At 47.7% G+C, this 18,107-nt stretch overlaps 1 long non-coding RNA gene across 1 annotated transcript; it reads left to right on the top strand.

Annotated features, from left to right (window-relative positions):
• Positions 1–13,297: 13,297 nt before the first annotated feature.
• On the top strand, positions 13,298–17,866 carry LOC125617877. The gene is made up of 3 exons (XR_007348998.1): positions 13,298–13,640; positions 14,633–14,913; positions 17,119–17,866. It is a non-coding gene; the product is annotated as an uncharacterized LOC125617877 (long non-coding RNA).
• Positions 17,867–18,107: the final 241 nt, after the last annotated feature.

Here is an 18,107-nt window from a genome sequence, read left to right as displayed (position 1 = left end):
CTCGGCAGCAAGGAAGCCAGCAGTGCACGTTCCACATGGCAGAAGACCCCCCTCAAGTCACGAAGACCTGCAGGAAACTTAAACACTCACTTCTCAGCAGAAAAAGCCAGTCGGAAAGGGTGCCTCCTACAGGAGGCCCCCTGTATGGCATCTGGAAGAGGCAGAACTATGGGGACGTTTGGAAAATGGCCGGTTACCACACATCCGGAGAGAGAGAAGGGTGACTGGGCAGAGCACAGGAGGCTCGGGGGCCTTGAAACTACTCTGCACAATGTGACAATGCATGCTCCGATGTCATCATGCATCTGTGCAAGCTCACAACACAGATGGTGGGTGACAACGGTGTGTGTGGCTGTAACAAATGCAGCTCTCTGGTAGCAGATGTGTGAGTGGGGGCTGTTGTGTGTATGGTGGAGGGAGGAGCAGATGGGAATTCCCTGGACTTCCTGCTCAATTTTTCTGTGAACCTGAAATTGCTCTTTATACATAAAGTCTATTTGGAAAGGAAAGAAATATTTGTAGCTGTTCTTCCATTCTAGTGACAGAGACAGTTGTCAATCAAATAAGGTTTCCAATAAATGCAAAACTGCTCTTGGCAACAGCTCCAAATGCCAGAAAGGTCAGGCAATTGTACTTCAAGGGCCACTGCACAGGAGCTTGGGGAAGTCCCCCTAGGGAGCCATAGTCCCCCTGGAATCTGAAGGAGAGGTAAGGGGCTGTGCTGGGGCAGAGGGAGAAGGCCTTGGGCCAGTGGGGGCAAGTGCTTGGACACAGCCTCCCCGGAGCCAGGAGGCCGGGGCCCACAGAATGCAGTGCCAACTAAGGCTGCCAAGGTCCAACCTCTCCTCTGAGCTCCAGACCCTCATATCCAGTTGCCTCCCTGCCATGGTTCAATGTGGCTTGTCCACCAGGGCTTTGTGTGTTGGAGCTCGGTGTCCAATGTGTAGGTGTAGGAGGTGGGGGCCCTTCAAGAGGCTCGACTCAGTGGGAAGCAGTGAGTCCATTGGGTGTTCTCCCAGAAGGAATGAAGGAGCTCTCACAGGACCCTGAGTTAGTTCCCACAAGACGGGTTGTTTTAGAAGAGAGAGCCGGTCCCCCTGGGCTGACTTCCTTAACGACTTGTGATCTCCCTCTCACCTGAGCTTCCCCTTTAGTGCCGTCTGCCAGGATGTGACACAGCCAGGGGGCCTTCACTAGAGCCAGTGCCATACTGTTTCGACTTTCAACCTCCAATGCTGTGTGCTAAATGATCCTCTTTTATTTATAAAGTGTCCAGCCTTGGGTGTTTTGTCCCAGGAGCGAAACACTAACCCGTGCACTCCCAACATTTCCACCAGGATGTCCACTGGGCCCTAACCCCTATGGGATCTTCTTCTCCATGTCTGGTCTTCCCTATGCTTGTTCTAGTGTGATGGTGGAAACCATCCCTCTCCCTCTGCCAAAGCCCTGTCTCTCTTACCTTCCTGCCTTTCTTGAGGCTGTCTGCTTCTCTCCATCTCTATGGCCACCACTGTCTGTGGGCCACCAAGGTCTCACAAGTGTACTGCTTGGCCTCCCCAGAGAGAGGGGACCAGGCCGCCACCTGCAGCCTGTCTGGTGCTCGGCCCTTGCCTGCATCTTCTGCCCAGGCTGCACCTGTCTCTGGATCACGGGTCCGGGGGTCTCCCTCAGATCCTTCGCGTGTGCCGTGCTTCCCGCTGCCTTTACTTACCCTTCTTTCTCCTCGGATGTGCCCCCCCCCTTTGGCTATAAACACTTATACATCTTCTGAATCTCAGCTCAAAATCCTACCCCAGGAATTTTCCCCTAAACTTCACACTAAATCAAGCACAAGGTTCTGCTCTCATCCCTGGCTACCTTTGCTCTGCAGCCAAGCTGTTTGTGTGGCTCTGATCAATTTCTGTCCCTCCAGAGACAGCAACGCGCGGGGAGGTGGGAAATGCTCCTGTGTTCCTGATTCCAGCCCTGCCACGGTCCCTGATGACAGACATAACTGGTGTTTTTGAACTAGTAGTGAGTGCTGTCATTGCAACCCCGTCATCGTCCCAGCTTTGTGTATGTTTCTTAAAAGAACCCACCTTACCAAGGAATGCACGTCTTCCTGTGCAATATCTTCTCCTGTGAAAGTTACCATAGAACCCCACTTGCCCTAAAGAAATGTCCATAATTTTGCTACGGTATTTTATTTTCCTGTTGGTCAAATCCCAACCCCTAGAACTGTGGTGTCTGCTAGCTGCCAGTCACACGTGGCTGTTGAGCACTGAAGATGGAGCTGGTCCAAACTGAGGTGCGCTATAGGTGTAAATTCCCCAGACACTGAGGACTTAGTGTGGAAAAAAAGAAGGATGCAGGGTCTGGGCTGCAGCTCAGTGGTAGAGTCCCTACCTGGCATGAGTGAGACCCTAGATGTGATTCCCCAGTGCCATAGAGGGGAAAAAGATACAAATATCACATTAAGTTTTAATTTATTCTGTATTAGCTTTCTGATACTATAACAAAATACCTGAGATGATTAATTAACTTATAAAAGATTTATTTAGTCAATGACTAGGGTGGACCCTTGCTTTGGGTGCCATAGGGATGCCAGAGGGCAATGGTGGGGATCACATGACAGAGAAAACAACTCACTTCATGGCCAGGAAACAAAAGCAAGAACAGGAAGAAACTGGAGTTCCACACCCCTTTAGAGGGCACAGCCTCAACGACCTCCCTCCGGACCTCCCAACAGAGACACCCTGGGTATCAAGTCCTCCATACACAGACCCGTGGGGGACATTGAAGCTCTTACAGCAGATTCCATGTTGAAATGATAATATCTTGAATATATTGAGTTTTAAAAGTATGTTATAACTTTAACCAGTTTCTTTTCACTTTTTCAGAAGTAGCTAATATGTCATTTTAAATTACTTAAGTGCTAGCCAGGCACAGTGGCACCTGCCTGGAACCCCAGCAACTCAGGAGGTTGAGGCAGGAGGATCACAAGTTCAAGGCCAGTCTCGGCAACTGAGAGAGACCACAGTAATTTACCAAGACCTTGTTTGTGTTTTTTTGTTTGTTTGTTTGTTTGTTTGTTTAAAAAAAAAAAAAGAAAAGAAAGAAAGAAAGAAAATAAAAGAAAAAAATACTGAAGATGTAGCTCAGTGGTACAATGAGTTCAATCTCCAGTACCAAAAATAAAAATAAAAATAAATAAATACGACTACATATGTGAGTCACATTAGGTCTCTATCCGGTAGCCCTTCTCTAGCACATAAATCCCAAAAGCATTTTAAGACTCTGAAAAGTATCATGGCATTAAAACCCCAAAACAATCAGCACAGACACAGAAAATAATGATCCAGGATCACACAGAAGTGAAGTAGGCCCGGGAGCTATTTTTGTGCCACATAACAGAGGTCTGCCCCAAGACTGGCGTCTCCTAGGGTAAGCTCTCAAAGCCTCCTCCCAGCAGCCTGACCAGGCCACCGTGGAAAGAGCCCAGGAGACGCATCCTTGTGGACACAGCTGGAAAGAGTAAGGAGCCAGAGAGGGGCCTCCGGAAAACCAGGGCAGGCCAGCAGCGACCCAGAGAGCGCCAGGAGGAGAACCAAGACGTCCAGGCCACCCCCAGTACCTCCAGAGGAGAGGGACAGACCAAGAGCCGCCCAACAGAGGTTAAATAGTTAAACGTGGCTCCTAAGCCTTCCTTTTCCAGGAACTGACTTGAACTGTGGGTCCACCCACATGGAGTTGTGGTCAGGGGCACATTTCTGAGGCACTGGTTTGGTTTCCCTGTTCTTCAGAGTCTGGTAAAAACAGAACTAGGAAAGTTGAGTCTTCAAAAGACGGTTGCTTTGGTTTTGAAATAGGAACATTTTGAAATACTGAGTGTGTTATTCTATCCTATTAGTATTTGACTTAAACAGGGACCCTTAAGTGAAACCAAATGTTCAGCTACTGACATAAACATGTTAATAGCCTTATTTGTAACTTTAAAGCCAGTTCCAGATATTGCAATTCGAGAAGCAGACAGAGAGAGAAGGCACATGCTACAAGCACAGAGGAGGTTTGAGGCAGTTCCGCACATTCCTGTTGAATGCTTCAGGAAGTCACTCTTCTTTCTTTGGCAGTGGAGATCTTTCCAGAGAGCCCACACTCCTGGAAGAGGCTAGAATGGATCCAGAGCAGCTGTCTGCATTTGGTTTTTGATGTCTCGAAATATCACACCTGTCTAGCTGCTTTTATTTACTTGTAATTAAATAATTATACACAAAGAGTCTTGCTACCTATACTTTTTGCGTTTTCTTACTAACATGTAGATCTCACACACTTTTATTTGCTGGCATCAGAAAGAAATACAGAAACTTAAAAGGGGGCCCTAGACTCTGCTTTTGGGCAAGATGGAGTAACAGGGAATAGATTTATGCTCCTGCCTGAAACCACAACTGGATTAAAAAAACACAACTTCCAAGACACCAGATTTTGGCAACACAGGTTGGTGATCCCTAAGAGACGGCCCCATCTTGTGGCCTCGATGCAGTTCCAGACAGGGTGCAGAACAGGAGCACAGCAAAGCCTGGCTCATTCCCTGAGCTGCAGATGGAGATGAGTATCCAGGGAGATGGAGGCCACCAGACTGCACAGCTTCCCAGTGAGAACTACCGAGGTCTACCAGGGACCCCCTCCAACGTCCACAGAGAACCCACCGACCAGCACATTCACGTGAGGACATCTTCAGAGGCCAAGAAGAGGATAACCGGAAAGGGTTAGGGGTCAGCCATGCTCACTCACAGCTGTTGTCATCTCCACCAGCCCTACAGGAAAACCTCAGGATTCACGGAACACTGGGTAACTTTCACAGTCAACAGGAATAATTAGACCAAGCACTACTCTGGTCCTGCCCAGTGGATCTAAGCAAGACCCAAAAGGGTCAAGTAGTTTCTGTGCAACTTCCCTGTGTTCCACCATGTGCAAAAGTATCTACAGAAAAAAAAAAAAAAAAAAAAAAAAGTCCAGCACCCCAAACTCATAGAGTCTGGTGTCCAATCAAAACTTACTGGTTGGGGCTGGGGCTGGGGCTCAGCAGTAGAGTGTGTTTGCCTACCTAATGTGCGAGGCCCTGGGTTCGATCCTCAGCACCACATATGCAATAAATAAATAAAGGTATTGTGTCCAACTACAACTAAAAAATATTTTTAAAAAATTACTGGCTAAGCCAAGCACTGGGGAAATGCCAGCTATGGTGCAGAGAAAAATCACCTCACAGTGACCCAACTGATGCAGACATTAGATGGGAAGACAGAGCCACTAAGGAAGGTGTCATAGCTGCATTGCTGTATTCACAAAGGTGGAGACTGGGAAGATAGCAGAGACGCCAAGTCCTGCTTCTACAGGGTAAAATTACAACGTCCGAAGCGAATTTGTGCTGACTAGGGTGAAGGGCAGATGAGACGTCACAGAGGAAAAGGTCCCTGAACCTGAAAACGTCATAGCAGACGCTGTAACAAAAGAAGCCCAGGGCAACCAGAGGCAGTTTTAAACACACAGAGGGGATGACATCCAGGAGGGGCCAGGAGGCACCGCATGGACCCAGCCCCAGGAGAACCACCAAACTGGTGAGCAGGACAGAACAGTCACCGCTGAGTCTCTGAAGATGTCGTCAGGCCATAAACCAGGAAACACTGAAGAAAACCTGCCAGTGAGGTCCCGTGGACCCTGAGCCATTCCTGTCCCTGTTTAACATACTGAAAGGGAAGGATTGTTAAATACAGAGCTCCGTTCCCGGAGATGCCCTTAACAGTGAAGGGGACAGATGTGCTCAGCCACACAGAGGCCGGAGGGTACCAAGATCGCCCAACACACAGGGTTGCCCACAGAGTCCAGCAGAGGGAAGCGGTGCCCACTGGACAAGAAGATTCCCGGGCCCTGGGCCCGTGCGTGACACCATGGGACCTGCTCCTAGGGCATGCAGGGCTGTGCCATTTATTTTCATGATTCATTCTATTTATTTTAATGTGTAAAACGTGCACATGTTAGAAAATAGAAAAGGGGCAGAGACATTCGGATTGCAGAAGCCGGGGGTGGGCACGTGGGAGCTCACTGCACTGTTCCTTTGTCGTCTCTGAAATTTTCCCTAATAAAAAGCCTTTTTAAGTTTAAAAGAATGACTGATACCGGGTCAAAATCTCTACGCAAAAGAATGAATAGCTCAAGATGTGGTTTATTTTAGGGGCAAATGTACAATATGTTTCTTATTATTTAAATAGATTTTAAAGATGATGGACATTTAAACAAAAAATAATAATGTATTGCAGTGAGTGTAACAAGTATGAGAGCAAATGCATGTCGGCGATGGCAAAGAGGTCAAGAGGTCAGAAGTGGGAGACAGACGGCGTGGCACACTGGCAGATGAGGGGACCCATCACTCAGAGACGTGGACTAGAAACCTGATCAACCAGGAAATAGCCACAAAGGGTCGCAGCTAAGGAACCAGCAAAGCAGGTAACCAGGAATCATAAACAACGAATCCGGGGAAGGCAGAAGAGAGGGAAAAGAGAGGAAAATGGGTCAAAGAGAAAACAAATGATAGGTCTAGTGAAAACACTTGGGTAATCACATTAAATGTAAATTGTCTAAACACCCTAATTCAAAGGGCAGAGACGTTCAGATCGGGATGTTAAAAAATGATATTCTGTATGCAAGAAACACTTTAAATTTAAAACCATAAAGAATAAAATGAAAATAAAGGGGAAAGACACCGGGCCAATCAAGAGAAAGGATGGAGTGGTTGTATTGATATCAGACAAAACAGATGTCACAGAATACTGACAGGGATAAAGATGTTCATCTTGTAGTGATAAAGGAGTCAGTTAATGAAGAGGAAAGAATCAGACTAAACCTGGAGGCACACCACCACAGAGCCTAAAGATGAGATAAAAACGGAAAGAATAGCAATGAGAAATAGACGAGTCTACCGTGAGTATTAGCAATTTCAACAACCCTCTCTCCACAGTTGGAAGAACAGGTAAATGAGAATCAGTAGAGGTCATGGGACACGAAAAGTCCAACCAACCCACTTCACACTGGACTGACAGTCTATCTGCAAGCAGCGATGCCTCCCAAACACTCCTACAAACACCCAGTGAGCTGGGAACACAGGAGCAGCCCCAGCCTGAGGAAAGACTTCCACAGAAACCTACGGCTAATAGTAGGCAAAGAGGCAAAAAACCAAATGCCTTGCCCCCAAGATTAGGGTCAAGATAAGGATCCCCACTTTCACCACTTCTATTCAAGCCTATAGAGATTTTTTGAGGCTTAAGCCAGCATGATAGTAGAAAAAATACAAAATAAAAATACACATAAATAAAACAACATCCAGATTTGGAAAAAAAAAAGGCAAAATTCTTTACACTCTGTCTACATAGAGAATCAGAATGAATCTACTAGAACTAGTAAGTTTAATAAGTTTGCAAGATGCAAGATCAATATTTAAAAATCTATTAATCTTTGTATCAGCACCAAACAGCTAAAAATTAAAATTTTAAAATATCATATACATCAAAAGCTGTTAAATGCTCATTGATGAATATAACAGAAGATGTATGATGAAAATACACAATAGTGACAAGAGAAATGAAGACCTAAATGAAATGAGGACTAAAAGACTGTGGACAGAAACATTCAATATTTGTAAGGTGTCAGTCCTCCCCAAGTTGATTTGTACATTGAACATAATCCTAATCAACCAAAATCCCAGTAGGCTTATTGGTAAAAATTGATAAAATGATTCTAAAATACATATGGAAATGCAAAGAACCTATCTAGCCAGAACGACATGGGAAGCCTGTGGATGGACAAACACTGCCTTATTTGAAGACAGCTGTGCCCCCTAGAAATAAAATAGCACCTGGTGGAAGGAGACAGAAATAGTTCAACAGAATACACAGAGTCCAGAAATAGAACAACATGTTCACCAACAAATGACACTTTCAGAGATACAAAAGCAATTCTAAGGAGAAAATGGTCTTTTCAGCAAATGACATTGAACAACTGAATATCCATATAGGGGGAGGAAGTTTGTCTATGCCTCACACCATATGGGGTACGGGCTGGGGTTGTGGCTCAGTGGTAGAGTACTCGCCTAGCATGTGCGAGGTGCTGGGTTTGAGCCTCAACACCACATAAAAATAAATAAATAAAATAAAGGTATTGTGTCCAACTACAACTAAAAAATTGGAGGAGAAAATGAATCATATACCTACTAAGCACAAAAGCTAAAATTATTAACTTCTAGCAAAAAAATAGAAGAAAATCTATGTAACTTTAGGTTAATCCAATTTTTTTTAGATATACCCAAAGCATGACCTATAAAGAAAAAAAAATCAATAAATTAGAATTCATTTAAAACTTTTCTTACTCAAAAGACATTGTTAATTTAATAAAAAGAGAAATACAGACTGGAAGAAAATATTTTGCAAATTGTATATCTGAGAAATGATTTCTATGTAGAATGTATAAAAAACGCTCAGACCATCTTTCAATGGGCAAAAGATCTGAACATTCACTAAAAATATCTGAATACCAAATAAGTCATGAAAAGATATTCAACATCACTACATTAAGGAAAAGAAAATTAAAATAGGATATCACATCTCACCTATTGGAACGGCTGACATTAAGACTGGTCATCGGCTGGGCATGGTGGCACACGCCTGTAATCCTAGCAGCTTGGGAGGCTGAGCAGGAGGATCTCGAGTTCACGGCCAGCCTCAGCAATTTAGCAAGGTCCTAAGCAACTTAGCCAGACCCTGCTCAAAATAGAAATATACAAAAGGGCTGGGGCGGGGGCTGAGGTTGTGGCTCAGTGGTAGAGCACTTGCCTTGTACCTGTGAGGCACTGGTTTGATCCTCAGCACCATATTAAAAAATAAATAAGAGTGAATAAAATTAGGCATTGTGTCCATCTACAACTTAAAAAAAAATTTTAAAAAGGTGGGAATGTGGCTCAGTAGTTAAGTGTCCCTGGTTCAGTCCCTAATACAAAAAAATAAAATAAAAGTCACTCAAAGTGTTAGCACATGTAGCAACTGGAGCCCTCACGTCCTATGGGTGGAAAAGGGCTAGCACTCCTTTGGACAGGAGCATAGCCGTGTCTTTAAAATCTTAGGGGACTGGGATTGTGACTCAGTGGCTGGCCCTAGGTTCAATGCCCAGCATCAGAAAATCAAAACTTAAATGTTCACTCCCTGTGACCCAGGCATTCTTGGATACCAAGAGAAAGGAGAGTATGTGCTCACGACTCTGTTTGTGTTTGCTGAAGTTCCATCAGCAGGTAAGAAGATAAACAAATGGTGCCACATCTGCCAAATCCACTGTCCACCCCTGCACCCAGAACAAGCCACCCAAGTTTTGTCCAATGTCACATTCAGGCACCCATACTGTCTACCACGCCATCAGTCAGGAGCGAATTCTTTTGAGGCACCAGGGTGAGCCGCTCTGGGCACAAGCCCCCGGGCCTGCATCCCACTCCTCCTCACCCCGGGCAGCTCCTGCCTCCCTGCTTAACCTCGGGCATTTCCGTCTTTGGCTGGACTCTGATCTTCCCACACATTTTGGTAGCCCTTGGTCTTGTCCATTATTTTCAAGGAAGAAAACTCCTGGGTCCAAAATGCCCACCAGCCCTTGGCCCAGATCTTCAGCTGCGCCATCATCTTGATCTCAGGTCTGCTGTGTATTCTGTTTTGTGTGGAAAGTGACCTGTTTCTTAACATTGTACAATGTGATAAAGCCTGGGCAGCACTTGGTCCTGAGATGAGGGGTGGGGGGGGGTACCGTGAAGTCCAGCTCAGCACCATATTAAAAAATAAATAAGAGTGAATAAAATTAAGATATTGTGTCCATCTACAACTTATTATTTTTTAAAGGGTGGGAATGTGGCTCCCTTGATTGCTGCCTCTGGACATTTCTTGGGTAGAAACACTGCCACCAGCTCGTTGGCTTCCTGAGATGATATAAAAGTGCCTAAAGCCTTTAGGGACTCTGCTTGCTTTCTCATTCGATCCTGGGAACCCAAGGACCCATCACTGTTAAGGTGCTGAAGAATCTAGGTTCAAAGGCTCCAGAAGCCTAGTCCACATCCACCACAGGATTCACTGCATGCACTACATGTTGTTCCCTTTATCCTCCGAAAATGGTATTGACAGGTGCTGTGCCTTCAGGCCCATGGGCCCTATGGGAAGGGCAGGGGCTGGGGTGTGGACTGGATTCCTCTTTCCCTGACCCCGTGTCCTTGGGCACTCCTGCTGCTCTTCCTTTGCAAAGGGGCTGGATCAGAGCAGGGTGGTTTCCAGCCTCAGTCGCTAGATGGCAGTGGCCCTGAGCTGGAGCGCCCTGAGGGCCTGCTGGCTGGATTAAGGAAGTGTCCTCTTCGCTGTAGAAACGCAGGGAAAGGCTTTGGCTGCTTCAAGGCCGGCCGGCATGGGCGTGTCCTTTCTGGTGAGGTGACCTTGCTGCACAGAGAAGTGCATCAGGGCAGCAGGTCCCCCCCTCCGGAGGCCACAGGGTGCCATCTGGCCCGGCTCCTGCTGTTAGTATCTGAACACCTTTCCTGGGTGCTGAGGAACTGCGTGCCCTCACCAGGGCGTGGTTCCGGGTTCTGAAGACTCAGAGAGAGAAGGTGTGCCAGGATCACACCTGTAAATAATTAACCCCAGTCCAGGGAGCCACTGTCCCACCAGAGCCCTCAGCAGGGAAGCCGGCCAGGCGGTGACAAGAGCCAGGGAGGAGCCGGCGCCTGCCACGTCAGCTCTGGAATGTTCCAGAAAAGCAGTCAAACTCAGATAGTACTTGTGACTGGAATGCGGTCTTACTTCCCTGTTAAAAGGATATTTTCATTTTTCTAGAAAATATTAAAAACAATTCAATGAAAAGATGAAGAAAAGACCTTTCCTTTACGTTGAAGACAGTTATTTCTCACGCACGGTCCCCTTTTCTTCTAATTCCCTTTTCCCTAAAGAGATCAAAAGGAAAAATTGGAGAAGCAAAAGCAAAAGTGGACAGCCAGGCACAGTGGCTCACGCCTGTCATCCCAGCGGCTCAGGAGGCGGAGGCAGGAGGATCGTGAGTTCAAAGCCAGCCTCAGCAAAAGTGAGGCGCTAAACAACTCAGGAGACCCTGTCTCTAAGTAAAACACAAAATAGGGCTGGGAGGTGGCTCAGTGGTCCAGTGTCCCTGAGTTCAATCCCCTGTACCCCACCCCAAAAAGTAAAAGGGGACAAATTAGGAAACGTGAAACAATGCATTTGATAGACAAAACAAATGACTCTCTGAAGAAAACGGACAATTTGTGGGAAATACACCGAAAAGAAGAGAATAATCAGCATGAACTTCATTGGGAAATATGACAGTTAATAATGTGAGATTTGTACAAAGAAAAATGTGATATGTATGGCATAGATAATTTTCTAAGAAATCATTAATCAATTCTGATGTAGCTGATGAAATGTTAACAAGTTTTAAAAGTACACTGATTCTTAATTATTCATTAGCACACATGAACTTGAAAAAAGTAAACCGAGTCTAAATCTCATAGGAGAGAAAAGCAAACTATGTCAGTCAGGGAAAATCTGAAACCGGTGTGAGAGGAGGGAGCCGTCAGACAGGTGTTAGTGCTGTTGGGATCATTCATGCACACAGACGCACACACGCAGGAGCTGTGCGCACAGCACCCGTCCAGATGCACTAGAGAGACTAACCACTAGCAATTGACCGCAGGAAGGTGCATAGTGAGGACATGGCCCTGGGCCCTCGGGTGTCCCAGAAGGAGAGGCGCCTTCGAACTGGGGCAGAGCAGGGTGGCCCCACCCAGGGCAGAAACCCCACAGGCCCTGAGGGCTGTGCTGCCAGATACTGCACCATCCGCACACCCACAGAGGGCACACCTGCGTCTTCAGGCCACCTCGAAGCTTCCCCAAGCCCCGTGTGTGCCCCTGACCAGAGACCATTGGGATGGATTCTAGGAACTGGCTTTGCCTAGTCAGGTTGACACCTCATTCAGCTCCCGTCTGTGCCTTCATGGATGCACACACTGTCTGCCTGTCTGTCCACTACCCACCCATCTACTCATCCAGCCATCCACCTGTCTTTCTATGAGATCATTATGTCAATTATGTTAATTTTATTAGAAACCAAGCTGTTTGATGTAAGAGGAAAAAGATACAAAAATAAAAGGAAGAGGTAAAACCTATTCCATGTACACACACTACATCAGAACACACCCGACTGTCATGTGTGTCGAAAAAGAACAAATAAAAACAATTTTTAAAAAGAGGTAAAAACTATGAGCTATTTAATGTGAATTGAAAAATAAGCATGAGTCACGGTGTTCACTCTGTGTTTACTAATATGAAAGAAATTTTTGTTTTTTAATGTTTTTTTGTTTTTTAAGGTAAAGTATTGTGGTTATGCTTTGAAACAAAAGAACAATTCTCATTTCTTAGAAATACACACAAAAACATTCTGTACAGAACACTGTGTTCTGGAGTGGCCTCGGGATGTGAGCTGGAGGGGGATGGGTGTGGCGTACAGGGGAAGCAGGATGGCCAGATGTTTACAGCTGTTAAGGGGGGGCACAGGAAGCGCTTGTTCTGTTCCACACGCAAGACCTTCTTCCATGTACATGATGTCCATCTCATGTCCATCTCCACCTCGTGAGCATAAATGTCTGGCCCTTTCCCTGTAGATATCCATTTTAGAATAAAGAATCAGTGCCTTAGCAGCCAGGCCCTATGGCTCATGCCTTGTAATTAATCCCAGCTGCTCGGGAGGCTGAGACAGGAGGATTGCAAGTTCAAAGCCAGTCTCAGCAACTTCGAGGTCCTAAGCAACTTAGTGAGTCAAAATCAAACATAAAAAAGGGGGCCAATGGTTGAGAGCCCCTGGGTTTAATCCCTGGTACACTAAATAAATAAATAAATCAGTACCCTAGCAAACTTAGGCCTCTTCTTTCTTCCCAGCCTCTCTTCTCCTCAACTGTCTTATTTATCCTTTAGAGAAATCCTCCATGGAGTCTGCTGCTTAGATTCCCCACCAAGTCCCTCTACAGCATCTGCTCCTTCTTCCAGCAGTTTAGAATAGTTGAAATTACTATTAACAGAATCCCATCGGGGACAGCTGTTTAAAAAATGTAAACGATTTATTGGAAAGATGTTGGCAACTGCAGAATCAGAGGAAGAGAGAGCCCAGGAAGGGGAGGAGTTGGGCAGCTCTGAGCATGGCCTGGCAGGGGACTTCCTCCTCGGAGTCAGCTCCCAGAGTGGGGCACAGGCTTCTGGCCCCTTCACCACAGCTCTGCCTTACTTCTGGTGCCTGCAAGGCTGGCGAGGGCCGGCTGTGGTCAGCCCTGCCCAGACTCCCGCTGAGATTTGGTTGCTAGCGACATCCAGAGGCTGGGCCTTTAGGGGGGTTAATGGCTTTCTCAAAAGCCTCCATGTGTTCCCTTGGGAAGGGGTTAGCTCTCCTGAGAGCAGGGGTTGTGACAGGTCTGCTCCTTCGTCCCCTCCTTCTCTTCTGTGCCAGTCCTCCGCTTCCCTCCTACTTTTGAAGCAGCATGAGGTCTTCACCAGATGCAACTACCAGACATTGAACTTCCAGCTTCCAGAACTGTGAGCTCAGCAGATCTCTTTTCCTTTAAGATTAAACAGCCTCAGGTGTTCTGTTTTAGCAACAGAAAGGGGCCCTATCGCCCTACCCTTGGTTTGATGATTTGCCAGCAGGACTTCAGAGAATTCACTGAAAGCTGTTCTGCTCATATAGAGGGTTCACTGCAGAGAAAGGGACAGGGTCACAGCCACCGAGGGCAGAGGTGCACGGGGCACACAGGGAGGGGCACCTACCGAGCTTCTGGCCACTCTCTATTTGTTGTGTGTGGTGCAAACTCTTCCCAGACAGGATGTGATGATGCCTGGGGTCCTGGCAACCAGGAGGCTTGCCATAACCAGCAGTGCCCGGGCCTTTACTGCGACCACATGGGTCGAGTCTCCACCTTGAGTCTCCAGGCCTTTCTGGAGGCAGAGGAGATACCATAGCCCAAATCTCCCAGCATAAATCCTCTGTGGTCAAAGCTTCCAGGCAGTCAAGACACTATTGAAAGGTCACTCTGGGACCTAGAGGCTGTCTCCCCATACCCAAGGCCTCTGTTTGGGTGAGGCTCCTTTTTCACACTGGTTCTCTCCATCCCAAGTTTAAGATGACAGATGTAGCCAGGCGCGGTGGCACATGCCTCTAATCCCTGTGGCTTGGGAGGCTGAAGCAGGAGGATCAAAAGTTTGAGGCCTGCCTCAGCAACTTAGCGAGACCCTCTCTCAAAATAAAAATGTCTGGGGATGAGGCTCAGTGGTTAAGCATCCCTAGGTTCAATCCCTGGTACCAATAAATAAATAAGTAAATAAATAAATAAAATTTAAAAAGTAGTGGTAGAGTGTGTGTTTAGTACACACGAGGTCCCAGGTTCAAATCCTAGTACACATTTTAAATTTCCAAAAGAAATGGAAACTAACCAATTTTAGCAAAATCTTAGCCCAGACATGGCCGCTAGACACAGGCTTGAGAAGGCCTCCACATTTCACGGTGTACCCCTTCTCCCCTCTGTCCACAGGTCCCCTTGTCTCTGCACCTGAACTTCCTACGCAGCCCTCTCTCCCAGGGGGACACAGCTTCATGTTAAACCCAGCAGCTGCCTGTGATAGTGGACTCATGGAGCCCTCTCTTCACCGCCAGGGTCAAGGGCAGGACGGTGCTCCCCATTCTGCCGAGACCCTGCCTCAACGTTCTGATATCGTCAAGATCACATCCAATAACAAAGAGGAGAAAGGAAAGGGGACACACAGTAACCACCGCCTTCAGAAGAGCAAAGGGCACAGTGGGCTGGCTCTGGCGGTGAGTCATATGGTGGGGACGGGGGGGCCTCGCAAGACCCCAAAGGTGAACGTCTTCCCCAGGGGATCACGGGTGAGCAAAGGGGGTGTACTCACCTGGAATGCTGTCAGCTTCCAAGAGGAAGGAAAGGGTGACCCCTATAACGTGGACACAGCAGACTGAGTGAGCCAGCCGGTCTCAAACCCTCAGTGCTGAGTCCACTTAGGTGGCCCCTAGGGGTTGTCAGAAAAGCAGATGGGTGCTGGGCCCAGCGGCTGAGGAGGCGGAGGCAGGAGGATCACCAGTTCAAAGCCAGCCTCCGCAACAAGTGAGGCCCTAAATAACTCAGTGAGTCCCAGTCTCACAATAAAAATTAAAAGGGCTGGGGGTGGCTCAGTGCTTAAATGTCCCTGGGTTCAATCCAAGTACCAAAAAAAAAAAAAAAAAAAGGCAGGTGGCCATTCGTATTTGGGGCAGTGCCTGCGCAGCCGTGTGGACGAACTTGGTGTCACCGAACTGTACGCCTAGAAACAGCTCAGAGGGCCATTCTGTGTCCTCCACGCTGTGTCTCACCCGTCCTGAAGACTGCGGTGCATTCCTCTGTGCGCCCGCCCACTTGCTCCTGTCCCACGCCCCAGGTCCCGGCGTGAGAAGAGGAGTCTCAACGAGCCAGAGGGTGCTAGGCTTTCCTTCACAGGTAGTTGAGATGTGTGATTTACTTGGAAAACAGGATGGTTTGAAACTTGGGAATTGATCATGATCACAAGACCATTTATAAACCTTTCCTTGCGATTTTGCCTACATCTCAGAGCTTCTGAGAGCTCCACCCTTATTGGTATTTTGATAAAATTTTCCAGCTTTTTCTGTGGTTATTTTTAACACTTAGTTCTTTAATTTATCAATCATCATAGCATAATTAATGAGTGATCTGCCTTTCCCATTGAGTCGACATGATTCTACAATCATATAGTAAATTTTAAATGTATTAGGTCTAGAGCCTGAAGTGGGAGGATGTGAGTTAGAGGCCAGCCTCAGCATCTGTCATAAAAATAAAATGTGGCTTGGGGTGCAGCTTGGTAGAGCCCCTTGGGAAAAAAAAATGGGAAAACATTTCACAATTACACACTTAAATAAGCCAAATACTATAAATGAGAAAGAATATTAAATTCAGGGCTTTCTCATCTAGGAAGCACATGTAGTGTGTGTGTGTGTGTTGCCAAGTGAGGATACTATGACTTTTTAAAATTGTTGTGGTATTGAGGTCTGAACATAGGGGTACTCTATCACCACAGTACCTTCCTAGCACCCCCTTTTTTAGAATTTTTATTTTGAGACAGGGTCTCGCTATATTGTCGAGGCTGGCCTCCAACTTGTGATCCTCCTGCCTGGGCCTCTGGAGAATACACATTTTTAATACGGAAGCTGAGCTGTTTCCTGCCCAGTATGAAGCTGAACTCAGCTCCTCCCACTGCAGTGGTGCCAGCCAAGAACATCCTCCCAGCCCGTCTTGAGGCCTCAGCGGGCGGGTGTGCCCCACTTGTGCATTTTTTCCTCAAGTGTTCATGAGAAACCTATTTATAACTTTTCCCAAACTAGAATTTCTGGATGGATTTGCATACGTTGGGCGCCTAGATGTGGCCCGAGGACCCTTGTCTCCCAGGACCGAGACCTTGCTTTCCCCTGCAGAGCCTCGTGAGGACTCCTGTGCAGCCCACAGGAGTGTCCTGGGGCTGCTAAGTGGGTCTATGGGGGGAGGTCCCGAGGACTGAGGTGGGGGACCCTCTAGAGCTGCTGAGTGGACAGCTCTGCTGCTTTAGCCCGTCTGAGGGGCCTCTTAACCAGAATGGGGACAGGATAGTGGAGGGCATGTCCCTGCTCTGGGTCTCTTGTCCCCAGGGCACCAGGCATGTCTCACACACCCACAGTGTCTTGGGGTTCCCAGTACTGAAACTCACATAGTGCAGAGCTTGGGGACACTGGGGAAGGTGACAAGGTGGACATCAGGCTGGCTCCTGGCCAGCACACCCCTTTGCAACCCGTCTCACTGTGGAGACCTCTGTCCCTGGACCTTTGCCTGGCGAAGCCCCATCCTCCCCACAAGCCCACCTTTTCCCTCCATTTCCTATTTATTTATTTATTTATTTATTTATTTATTTATTTATTTATTTATTTATTTATTAGCTGTTGATGGACTCAACACCTTAATTTTATTTGTTTTATTTTTAGGTGGTGCTGAGGATGGAACCCAGCGCCCCACACACGCCAGGTGAGTGCTCTGCCACTGAGCCCACCCCAGTCCTGCCCTTTCCTAATTCCTCTTACGTTTTCCAAATCCCCCCATTCCTTGGTAGCTTCACATCCGCGGCCCCCAAAGTCATCAATGCCCGCACCGCCTGTGCCGTGGACATGGTCCCAGCCTCCTCCCGGGGTCGCAGACCAAAGCTCTCCCTCTGCCTCTAGGTGCTGCCCCGTGAGGAGAGCTACCAACTTGGGGGTCCAGGCCAGATGGGGGGCAAGAAGGGGCCTGGGGTGACTGCATTTCTGCCACCTTGGGTTGTTCCCAAGACACTGGAGCAGGGTGGGCCCCTCTAAAATGCATGCGGAAACTGGATCCCTCCATGACAGATGTGAAGAGGTGGGACCCGGGGCCTCCAAGTGGCTCATGGGTGGGGGAGTCCAGCCACATACTAACAGGCCAATGCGCGGATGGGCCATCTCCGCGGTGGGGCCCTGCAAGGCCCGTTGGCAAGCTCTCCGGCACGTCCCGCCTCACCCACGCGGTGCTCTGCCCCGCCTTGGGACTCTGCCAGCAAGGGGGCCATGGCAGATGCCACCCTCAACCTCAGACTGGAACTAGGAGCCCAAATAAACATCTCCTCTATATGACTTGCCTGGTCCGCGGGATTCAGTTATTAGCAAAAGGAAACAGACCCGGTACCAAGCACATACGGTGAGATTAGCACCAGCCACGCTGCGAGGCTGTCCCTCCCTCTCCACTGTTCCCCTCTCTGAGCCCTCTCATGGATGCAGAGCTCGCCCCAGGCCTAGCCGGCATGGATGTGAGCTTCCCATGCTCAAAGGTGTCAGTTCTCCTCTGACCCAGAGTCAACAACAATGCTCTCCAACAACCTGGCAAAGGAACTTTCCCTAATTCCTGAGTAATCCAGCCACGCGGGTTTTATTCCACCTCTGTCATTCCCCCGACAGACACATTC

This window comes from Marmota marmota, unplaced genomic scaffold, assembly GCF_001458135.2.
Source record: "Marmota marmota marmota unplaced genomic scaffold, marMar, whole genome shotgun sequence".
NCBI classification, from domain to species: domain Eukaryota; kingdom Metazoa; phylum Chordata; class Mammalia; order Rodentia; family Sciuridae; genus Marmota; species Marmota marmota.
This window is presented reverse-complemented; position numbering and strand designations above follow the sequence as displayed.